Source organism: Canis lupus, chromosome 25 (assembly GCF_011100685.1).
Source record: "Canis lupus familiaris isolate Mischka breed German Shepherd chromosome 25, alternate assembly UU_Cfam_GSD_1.0, whole genome shotgun sequence".
NCBI lineage: Eukaryota > Metazoa > Chordata > Mammalia > Carnivora > Canidae > Canis > Canis lupus.
This window is the reverse complement of record NC_049246.1, coordinates 26,180,907-26,191,189: the sequence shown is the minus strand read 5'-3', so window position 1 is coordinate 26,191,189 and position 10,283 is coordinate 26,180,907. Positions and strand designations below refer to the sequence as shown.

Below are 10,283 nucleotides of genomic sequence, written 5' to 3'. Positions count from 1 at the left end.
GTGGCTCAAGACTCACTATCTCCATGAATCCCCGTGTTTCGAATCCTTCTGACAACTTTGCAACGTTGGCATGATCCCAGTTTTTCTTCCAGAGGCTCAGGAAAGTCTAGTATTTCATCCAGTGGCTTTTGGTAATAATAAGAAAGCTATAGGCCTGGTGGACTCCCAGAAGCCCTGGTGATGTAGTTTTTTTGTTTTTGTTTTGTTTTTGGGTTTTTTTGAGTAGTTCAGTCCGGAGACAGCAGACAAGAATTCTTGAGATATCTTTGGTGCAAAAAAAGTGATACTAAAGCATGGAGACATGACCTGTGAGGACAAAGAGCTGCTGCCCCAGGATTGTGGGGAGCTAGCCAGGGTTGGGTGAAGTAAAGAAAAGGGAAGTTCAAAAGGGACTTTCATATGCTAAATAAGACTCTTTTTTTTTTTTTTTTAAGATTTATTTATTCATATGAGAGAGAGAGACAGGCAGAGACACAGGCTGAGGGAGAAGCAGGCTCCATGCAGGGAGCCTGATGTGGGACTTGATCCCCGGACTCCAGGATCACGCTAAAGAAGACTCTTGGATTCCTGGAGGACCTTGCTATTGTCAGGCTAAGATTATTTTTCCCAACAGCAAAACATTGACGTTAAGACAGCTGGGAGCTTCCTGGAGGAATGTTCTACTCTGCGGATCTCAATATGGGCTGCAGGTTATAAGGCCATTTAATTTTTCCTGCATTTCCTTCTGTCTTTGTCTCCCACATCACTGGCTGCTATCTGCTGCATCTTGCAGATACCTGGCCGCCAGGTGTCACACAGTCCCCGTGCCTGCCAGGGCGCATCAGAGAGCTGTCTAGACACATGTACCTCTTTGGTCCCAATTAAAGAAAGGAGTCAAGATGGCCCCACTACAAGCTTACCCAGTCATATCTTGAGAACCATGGACTCAGGCTGCAAATCAGTGTTTTGACATGTCCTCTCCCACATGGTGTCAATCATTTTCAAACCCAGTAATGGAGCTTATAAAAGGAAACCCAAATGGGGAGGACACACGGATGACCATGGGAAATCTCTCCTCATCGTAACAGGAGTGCTGAGTACTTTACATGATCTCTCTCTCTCTCTCTCTCTTTTTTTTTTTTTTTTAAGATTTTATTTATTTATTCATGAGAGACAGAGAGAGAGAGAGGCAGGCTCCATGCAGAGAGCCTGATGCAGGACTTGATCCCAGGACCCCAAGATCACACCTGGAGCCCAAGGCAGACGCTTAACCGCTGAGCCACCCAGGCGTCCCACATGATTTCTTTTTTTATGAAATTTTGAATGGGTGTCATTGTAGAGATAGATTATCACTTTTGAAATAACAGAGAAATAAACAAGTACAACTTCAGTAGAACGTAACCCTTCCTGCCTTAGCTAGGAATGCTTCATGGAGAAAGGAAGGCACCACATAATTTGTTTATTCTCGAAGCCCTCACTGGATCTTAAACTCCAGGATTTTTGCCTATAGTTAAAAAGAAAGCCCAAAGTAGAGTTGTTATGTGATTGCAGGGTTCTTGTCTCACGGAGTCCAAGAATGAATCTCACAGGGAAGTGAAAATGTATTAAGTGAAGATAGGAGCAGAAAGGAAAAAAAGAAGCTCTCTAGCGTGAGAGGGGCCCTGCCGTGTGGGTTGCCACTTGGGCTTTTACTGGCAGTCTTGTATTGAGAACTGACCAGGAAGCTTGTGGCCTTGACTTTTTTGTGCGGGCTTGGTTTGAGCAAGGACTATTGATAACATCCTTAATGGCTTACTTCTTCTTTGAGGTCTGGTTGTTTTCTGTGATTACAAGGTAGCTGACAAAAAAAATAAAAAATAAAAAAAAAAACTTCCCAAGCCTTCCCATTTAGGGCTAGGTGGTCTAGTTCATTCCCTTATCTTGGGTTTTGTCCACCTCAGCATTTTTCCACATTTGGGATTTCCACTCCCCTGTGGAGCCTAGTTAGAGGAGTCAGGGGCCTCCCATCTCCCCCTGCCTAGACCCTAACCCTTTCCTTACTCAGAGTCACTTGTCCCCAGGATAGTAAGCCAAGACTTAACTGCAGCATCTGTCTTCCCAGGAATGGAATGTTAAGCCAATGAATCCAGAATTTCTGGTCAGCACCAATGAGGTAATCTGTCAAATGGGCCCTTTCTAACCTCCCCATTCCCCAAGGAAAATCACATTACCCACCTAATAAGACCCCCTGCCTTTCTGGCTAAGGGAAAGTAACCTTGCCTGGAACGGTGTTTCTTTTGCTAATAACTTTTTGCCCCATCCTTTTCTCCATAATGCACAACACCTCTGAGCTCCCCTTACTTGCCAGATGGGGCGATGCTAGTCAACTCATAAATTGTTTAATAAAGCTAATTAGATCTTCATATTAACTTGGTGGAACTTTGCTTTTTTTTTTTTTTTTTTTTTTTAATTTATTCTTGAGAGAGAGAGGTTGAGGCAGAGACACAGGCAGAGAGAGGAGCAGGCTCTATGCAGGGAGCCCAACGTGGGACTCCAGGATCACAGCCTGGGCCGAAGACAGGTGCTAAACTGCTGAGCCACCCGGGCTGCCCGGAACTTTGCTTTTAAATGCTATGTTGTTCTTTCTGCCTCCCCCCACCCCCCCCCCCACCCCGCCCCAGCTTGTAGCAGAGAGCCTGGCACCTAGTACAGAATGAATATTGAGTGAATGTCTCCACGCATGAGGTGGGCCTTGAAGGTTGAGTAGAATTTTGCCTTAACCTGCCAAGTTTGAGGTCAGGGGCTCAGGGAATGTTGCTCAGAGCTTGCAGAAGGGCCTGGACCTGTGGCAGAAGCCATTTGCCTGCCGAGCTTCTGGAAAAGAGGCCTGGGTGTCTACTCAAAAGAGATGAAAACATATGCCTTCACAAAGATATGTGCTCAAATGGTGATTGTAGCATTATTTATAATAATCAAAATGTTACAGGACTTCCTTCTCCTTAAGGTGCCTGCAGTTCTTGGTTATACCACTTTGAAGAATGAAGAAGTAGACCAGACTAAGAGTGGTAAGCAGCAAAGTTTCAAAATTTATTGGTTGATAATAAAGTGATAGTACAAAACTCATGGAGAGAGAGGGGTTCTGAGAGGGTTGCCATCCATGTTTGTAAGTCTAGGGATTTCTATGGGTTTATTGGAGGGCTATTTTAATCTGATTAACCCTCCCTGCACCTGTCATCCAACAGCTTTTTGTCCTCTATCACATGGGAAAGGGTGGAGGGCTCCTTCCAGGGTGGTATAAAATCCTTCTGAGGGTGGTTTCTCTTGGGGGCAGGGCATCATTGTCTCTGCCTGCCTTTTTTCCAATTTTCCTCCATCAAAAAGATGGAAAAACCCAATGTCCACACACTGATGAACAAAATGTCATACACCCATACAATTCATAAAAAGGAAACCCATTCATAAAAGGGAATGAAATACTTGGGCATGCTATAACATGGATAAACTTTGAAAACATTTATGCTAAGTGAAAGAAACCAGTCACAAAGGTCACATTTTTTCCATTTATACTTAATTAAAATATAATGTATTATTAGTTTCAGAGGTAGAGGTCAGTGATTCATCACTCTTATATAACACTCAGTGCTCATTACATCACATGCCCTCCTTAATGCCCATCACTCAGTTACTCTATCCCCCTACCCCCTCCCTTCCAGCAACCTTCAGCTTGTTTTCTATGATTAAGAGTCTCTTATGGTTTGTCTCCCTCTCTGATTTTTGTCTTGTTTTATCTTTCCCTCCTTTCTGCTATGATCCTGTTTTGCCTCTTAAATTCCACCTATGAGTGAGAGCACATGATGTCTTTCTCTGACTTATTTTGCTTAGCATTATACCCTTAAGTTCTATCCATGTCCTTACAAATGGTAAGATTTGGGTTTTTTTTATGGCATATATATATATGTATATATATATATATATATATATATATATATATATATATAGCCAGATCTTCTTTATCCATTCAACTGTGGATGGGCATCTAGGCTCTTTCCATAGTTTGGCTATTGTGGACATTGCTGCTATAAACATTGGGTTGCAGGTGGGCCTTCAGATCACTACATTTGTATCTTTGGGGTAAATATCCAGTAGTGCAAATGCTGTCATAAGGTAACTCTATTTTCAACTTTTGAGGAACCTTCATACTGTTTTCCAGAGGGCTATATCAGCTTGCATTCCCATCAACAGTGTAAGAGGGTTTATTCCTAGATACCTTATGGTTTTTGGTGCAATTGTTAATGGGATTGATTTCTTAATTTCTCTTTCTTCTGTCTTATAGTTAGTGTATAGAAGTGCAACTGATGTCTGTGAATTGATTTTATATCCTGCTACTTTGCTGAATTCCTGTATGAGTTCTAGCCATTCTGGGGTAGAGTCTTTGGGGTTTTCCATATAGAGTGTCATGTCATCTGTGAAGAGTGAGAGTTTGACTTCTTTTTTGCTGATTTGGATGCCTTTTATTTCTTTTTATTGTCTGATTGCTGAGGCTAGGACTTCTAGTACTATGTTGAACAGCAGTGATGACAGTGGACATCCCTGCCATGTTCCTGGATTAGGGGAAGAGCTCTCAGTTTTTCCCTATTGAGAATAATATTTACTGTGGGCTTTTCATATATGGCTTTTATGATATTGAGGTATGTCTCACACTGTGAGGTAGCCCTACACTGTGAAGAGTTTTAATCAAGAGCCACATATTTTTTAATCCTATTTATATGAAATGTCCAGAATAGGCAACTCTATAAGGTAGAAAGATTAGTGATTGCCTTGGGCTGACCTGGGAAATTTGGGAGGAGAAAGATAAAAGGCATAGAATTTCTTTTCAGAGTGATAAAAGTGTTCTAAAATGGATTGTGGTGATGGTTTTATATATATGCTTTTAAATTTATGTTTATATATGTATATATAATATACACTTATTTATTACATAGTTATATACAATATATAATTTGAAAATTATTTTGAAATTTAATTATTATAAATAAAATATTTCTAAATTATAATTTATAATTATATATTTTATATATACTTATATTATGTAATTGTATAATATTTATTTGTAAATATAAATATTAAGTTACATATAAATGTATTTATACTATATATTTACTATATTTATATTTTTTATACATAAATAAAATTATGTATAAACCATTGACTTGTGCACTTCAAATGGGCAAATATTATGGTATGTCACTTTTATCTCAATAAACCTATTGCCAAATAAAGGATTGATAAGGAAAGTACTAGAAAAGGCTAAAGCAGAAATAATCCCTTTTTTCCTTTTTTTGGCTGTCCTTTAAGAATTCCTTTTCTGAAGGAATGCCTGATTTTTTTTATTTTATTTGTAAATGCCTGTAAATTTGTTTTCCCCTGGCCTCTCTCTGCCAGCTTCTAAAATCCCAGGGAGTTAGACTCTGTGGTGGAGATTTTTCACCAATAATCTGTTGCTATCTGGTGGGTTCTTTAGGAGTTAACAATGGTTTCTGAAGGTATTGTAAGCAGAAAGAGTTAGGGGTCCCCAGAAAAAGAAAGACAGATTTAGCTCTCTTGACATAAGAAAAATCATTTTAGGTCCCCAACTATCTTGTGAAAGAATGTAAGAAGAAACAGCCACTATCAGATCAGGAGGTAGCTGGATCATAGGCGAAAGTGGAAAGTGACCTGACACACACTCTTGAGTTATCTTTGCAGGATCTAAACCCTTCTGAGCACTCAGATACTGGACCAGCTGGAGCCAGGGAATTGATGATGGCCATTGCACAAGAGCCTTCATGAATACGTAGCTTAAAACCACCCCAGTTCCACTGTTGTTTGGGAAGACACTCTTTGGGAAAGATCCCAGGTGTTCTTTTGTACTTGCTGCAAATAAAACCCTTCCTTTTCCTATTCTTTGGCTTGGTTGTATCTTTGGGCTCAACACCCACCAAGAGGCGAACCCAGTTTCAGGTAACACTTTTAGCAGCGGTCAGTGTTTTCTCCTGTGTGTGGGCCCAACAGTGACATCTGAGGAATGCATCCCCTCTCTACCTTCTCGTTCCTCCCAACAGTGTTCAAACCTGTTAGTTCAAATTTATCTTCAAGCTCAGAGTTGCAAGGATCTTACAAGATCAGACCAACGTACTTACCCAGACTGATTTAAAAAGACAGAAGTGGGAAAAGAAGGTCCTACGCCCAGAGCAAAACCAGAACAACACGGAATTGTTTTCACAATCCTCAAAGGAACAGGAAAATTAAAAACAATAATTGATCATCTATTATGTGATCTGCTCTGTTATATAATACATATCTTTTAAAGAATATTTTCAACAATCCTGGCATGTGGGAAAGTTCTCTCCATTTTACAGAGGAAGGAAAAGGGACTCAAAGACATTTGGAAGATCTCTCTGGGCCCCTCATTCTTCCTTCAGGCCTTTTATGAGCCCAAGAGCTTCGTTTCCTAAGACCTCTAGCAGGTGGAGGGAAGCCAGTGTTTGGTGAAGGATTTTCTTCCCCCCTTATCTTCTGTCCCCGGGTCATCCAAACCTACAGGGTCAGAAGCATGAGCTTCTAATATGAACCAGAACATTCTGAGCTTCCTTCCCAGAGGGCTGTAGTGGGAAAAGGTTGACAACACTCCTTTATACAGGGATCTCCCTTCTCAACACCTTGTTTCTAACTTAGATGGAAAAAAAAATGGAACCAGAAAAACCTGGGTTTGAATCCAGTTCCACAATGACCTCACTTCTCTCCACCCCTGAACAAGCTGTTAGAAGGAATAAATTTAAATTAGATTCTGTACAGTACAGCAACCATAGTACCCCCGTACTTGTGCAATGATGGCAAGCCCCTCCCATCTCCTGACATCCAAAGCAAGATATATAGAAAGGTCTGGTTTTATTAAAAATGCTGATGAGGGATCCCTGGGTGGCGCAGCGGTTTGGCGCCTGCCTTTGGCCCAGGGCGCGATCCTGGAGACCCGGGATCGAATCCCACTTCGGGCTCCCGGTGCATGGAGCCTGCTTCTCCCTCTACCTGTGTCTCTGCCTCTCTCTCTCTCTCTGTGTGACTATCATAAATAAATAAAAATTAAAAAAAAATGCTGATGATACCAAATGTTGGCCAGGATGTGGAGCAATGCGGGTAACTGTATATTGTTTGTGGGATAATAAAAGGCTGCAGGCACCTTGGTTTGAGAAACTCTGGTAGTTTTTTTTTTTTTCTTTAATAACAAAACTAAACATACCCTTACCCTATGACCCAACAGTTCCATTTTTGCGTTTTGTGAGATTTCAAGAGAAATGAAGACATATGGCCACGAAAAGACTTGTACAAGAGTGTTTATATACTGGCCTTATTCAGAACAGCCAAAAACTGGAAATGGCCCAAGTGCCCATCTGTACAAGGATGGATCAACCAGCCCCAGTATATTTAACGATTCTTCCCAAACAGAAAAAGAGGTCAAATTACTGCAGCACACAACCACAGGATCAGTCTCAAATACATTATGCTGAGTGAAAGAAACTGTAAGCAAAAGAATGTGTACTATATGAATCCTTTTAAATGAAGTTCTAAAGCAAACAAAACTAATGTATAGTGGAACACACTTATAATAGTTTCCTCTGGGCATGGTGAAGGCGGAATTGGTGGAGAGGAAGCTTGACAGCCTTCTGCAGTGGTGGTTATATTGTATATCTTCATAGGGGTTTGGGCACACAGGTGTGTGAGCGAGACTGATGCCATCTTGGACAAATCAGCCACGATGACCGGTCTGTGACCTGAAACCTTCTTAGGTGCACCTCTCCCTCCCCTGTTCTTTCCTTTCATTTAACCACATCCTTAAACACACCCTCAGGGCATAATGTCCTTGATTGCCCTGGAGATACCACTGTGACATAGGCCTATTCTTAAATATTCTCCTTTTGGGTGATCCCCCAACAAGTACTCCCAGCACCTAAGGGCTATAAAAGTAGGTCTTAGGGGGAGTGAGGTTGCAGACAGATCTTCTTTCCTAGGTTCCCTAAATAAATCATTTCTCGTCTCAGTGAACTTCTTAGATTTTTTCTTCTGTCACAGGGCTCCTTTGGCCTTTTAAATTTTATTTTTAAAAAGATTTTATTGATTTATTTGACAGGGAGAGAGAGCACACCCAAGCAGGTGGAGTGGCAGGCAGAGGGAGAGGGAGAAACAGGCCCTGAGCAGGGAGCCCAATGTGGGGCTTGATCCCAGGACCCTGGGATCACAACCTGAGCCAAACACATATGCTCAGCTGACTGAGCCACCCAGGTGCCCCTCCTTCAGCTTTTAGGAGTCTTTCTGCATATACCTCCCTTTCGCAGAACGACAGGTGTATATCCCTGTCAATACTCCGGGAATATACCCTTCAGGTTTGTGAATTCCATCATTGTAGATACATTTTACCTAAAAAGAAACCATCATGGGCAAATGCTGAATTCTGGTTAATGACAGGGATGCTGAAAGGGAAGTTAACAGATATCTGCAACTTTGAGATACATTAAGATGACGGATGGCATGAAGAAAGAGGGAGGGAGGAGAAACTGGATAGGTGTGCAGTGAAGCACAGTAAAATATTAATGATGGAATACTGGCTGTACATACCAGTGTTCATCATAAAATTCACTGTAAAGTTTTTTCCAGTTTTTTTTGTCTTTGAAATTTTTCTAAATATCACGATGGAATAAGCGTTCTGGTCTTAGAACCATACGTAACAGAGCATAGTATAAGTTGGAAACAACTCTGCCAAAACCAGATGTAAAAGGTAGACTCGAGTCTTTCTTTCTTTTTAAAGATTTTATCTATTTATTCATGAGAGACAGAGAGAGAGAGAGAGAGAGGCAGAAACACAGGCAGAGAGAGAAGCAGGCTCCATGCAGAGAGCCCGATGCGGGACTCGATCCTGGGACCCCAGGACCACACCCTGGGCTGAAGGTGGCACTAAACCGCTGCGCCACCCAGGCTGCCCTTTTTCTTTCTTTCGCACACACAATCTCTGGTGTCTCTTTTGTGTCCTAATCTTCTTTTCTTAAAAGAACACCAGTCAGATTGGATTAGGGCCCCCTCAATAGAATCATTTAACCTAATTACGTCTTTATAGGCTTTGTCTCCAAATGCAGTCACATTCTGATGTCCTGGGGGTTAGGGCTTCAACACATGAATTTTGGGGGGAGGCAATTCAGCCAATAACACTGTGTTGGAGGACAGGGCTGCTTTGGACTTTCCCAGAAGAGGCAGGCTGTTTGGCAACCCCAGAGAAAAAAACTGACTGGGGACATTCCTGACTATGTTTCTGAACTGGGAAGCGAACAGAAAACAATGCAGGAGCAAGGGTCAGTCATTCTCAGCAAATGTTCATACATACGTCAGTTATGGGACAGGTTCTCTGCCAGGTACTGGAAGTTAAAAGGAAACTTTGCTGCAAAACAGATTGGGTCAGGTTGCGCATGTGTTGGTAATCAAAATAAATTTCCTTGAAGACGAATGCAACAGCAAATGAGCTTTCCTCTATTCCTTTTAAAAGTGTCTTTGTGTTGTTTCCCGGCTTATAATCAGAGTCAGGATTCAGGTTTTTACATTGCAAATAAATAGCTTCATTATTTTCACATGAGTTACTGGTTTGGTTGCCTTGATGTTTAGAACTAACCTTATATGGTTAAACCATCCCAAATGGTAGTACCTACTTGCTGCCTGTGGCTCTAGTCAAGAGAGAGCTCTGTAGTCCCTGTTAAGAAGGATTCTTGGAGATGTATTAGTCGGGGTAAGTAATACCAACTGCTGTAACAAATAGACCCAACCCAACACCAGTTCATTTCTTATTGAAGTTGGAGACCAGTGAGGGTTGGTTGGGGGGAGGTATTCTGCTTCATGATGTCACTGAGGGACCCAGGCTGCTCCCTTCTTGTTGCAGGGCCATCTACCCATGGTCGCTGAGGTCCCTGGCAAAGGAAGGTGAGAGAATGGGGAAAATGTCCCTGTCCTCTTCACCACCCTGGCTTATGGGTAGTATACAGAGCTTTTGCATACATTCCACTGAAGAAAACTCTCCAATTAACAGGGCTGGGGAACATGGTTTAGTTGTGTGCCCAGGAAGAAGAAATGGTTTAGAGGAGCTTGGGCTGGTCTCTACCACAAATTCCTAATCGTGGTTCCACCACTTGGACAAGTTCATTAAACTCTCCAGGCTCCCTTTTTCCTCATCTGTAGAATGGCAGTGGTGATAGGATAGGGGTGATCGCAGGGTTGTTGGGAGATCAAGGTAACATCTTACTCAGCTTGCA

The 10,283-nt window shown here is 41.8% G+C and overlaps 1 long non-coding RNA gene across 1 annotated transcript; it reads left to right on the top strand.

Annotated features, from left to right (window-relative positions):
- Positions 1-2,715: 2,715 nt before the first annotated feature.
- LOC119865843 lies at positions 2,716-5,900 on the top strand. Its single transcript, XR_005378220.1, has 2 exons — positions 2,716-3,023; positions 5,704-5,900. It is a non-coding gene; the product is annotated as an uncharacterized LOC119865843 (long non-coding RNA).
- The last annotated feature ends 4,383 nt before the right edge of the window (positions 5,901-10,283 follow it).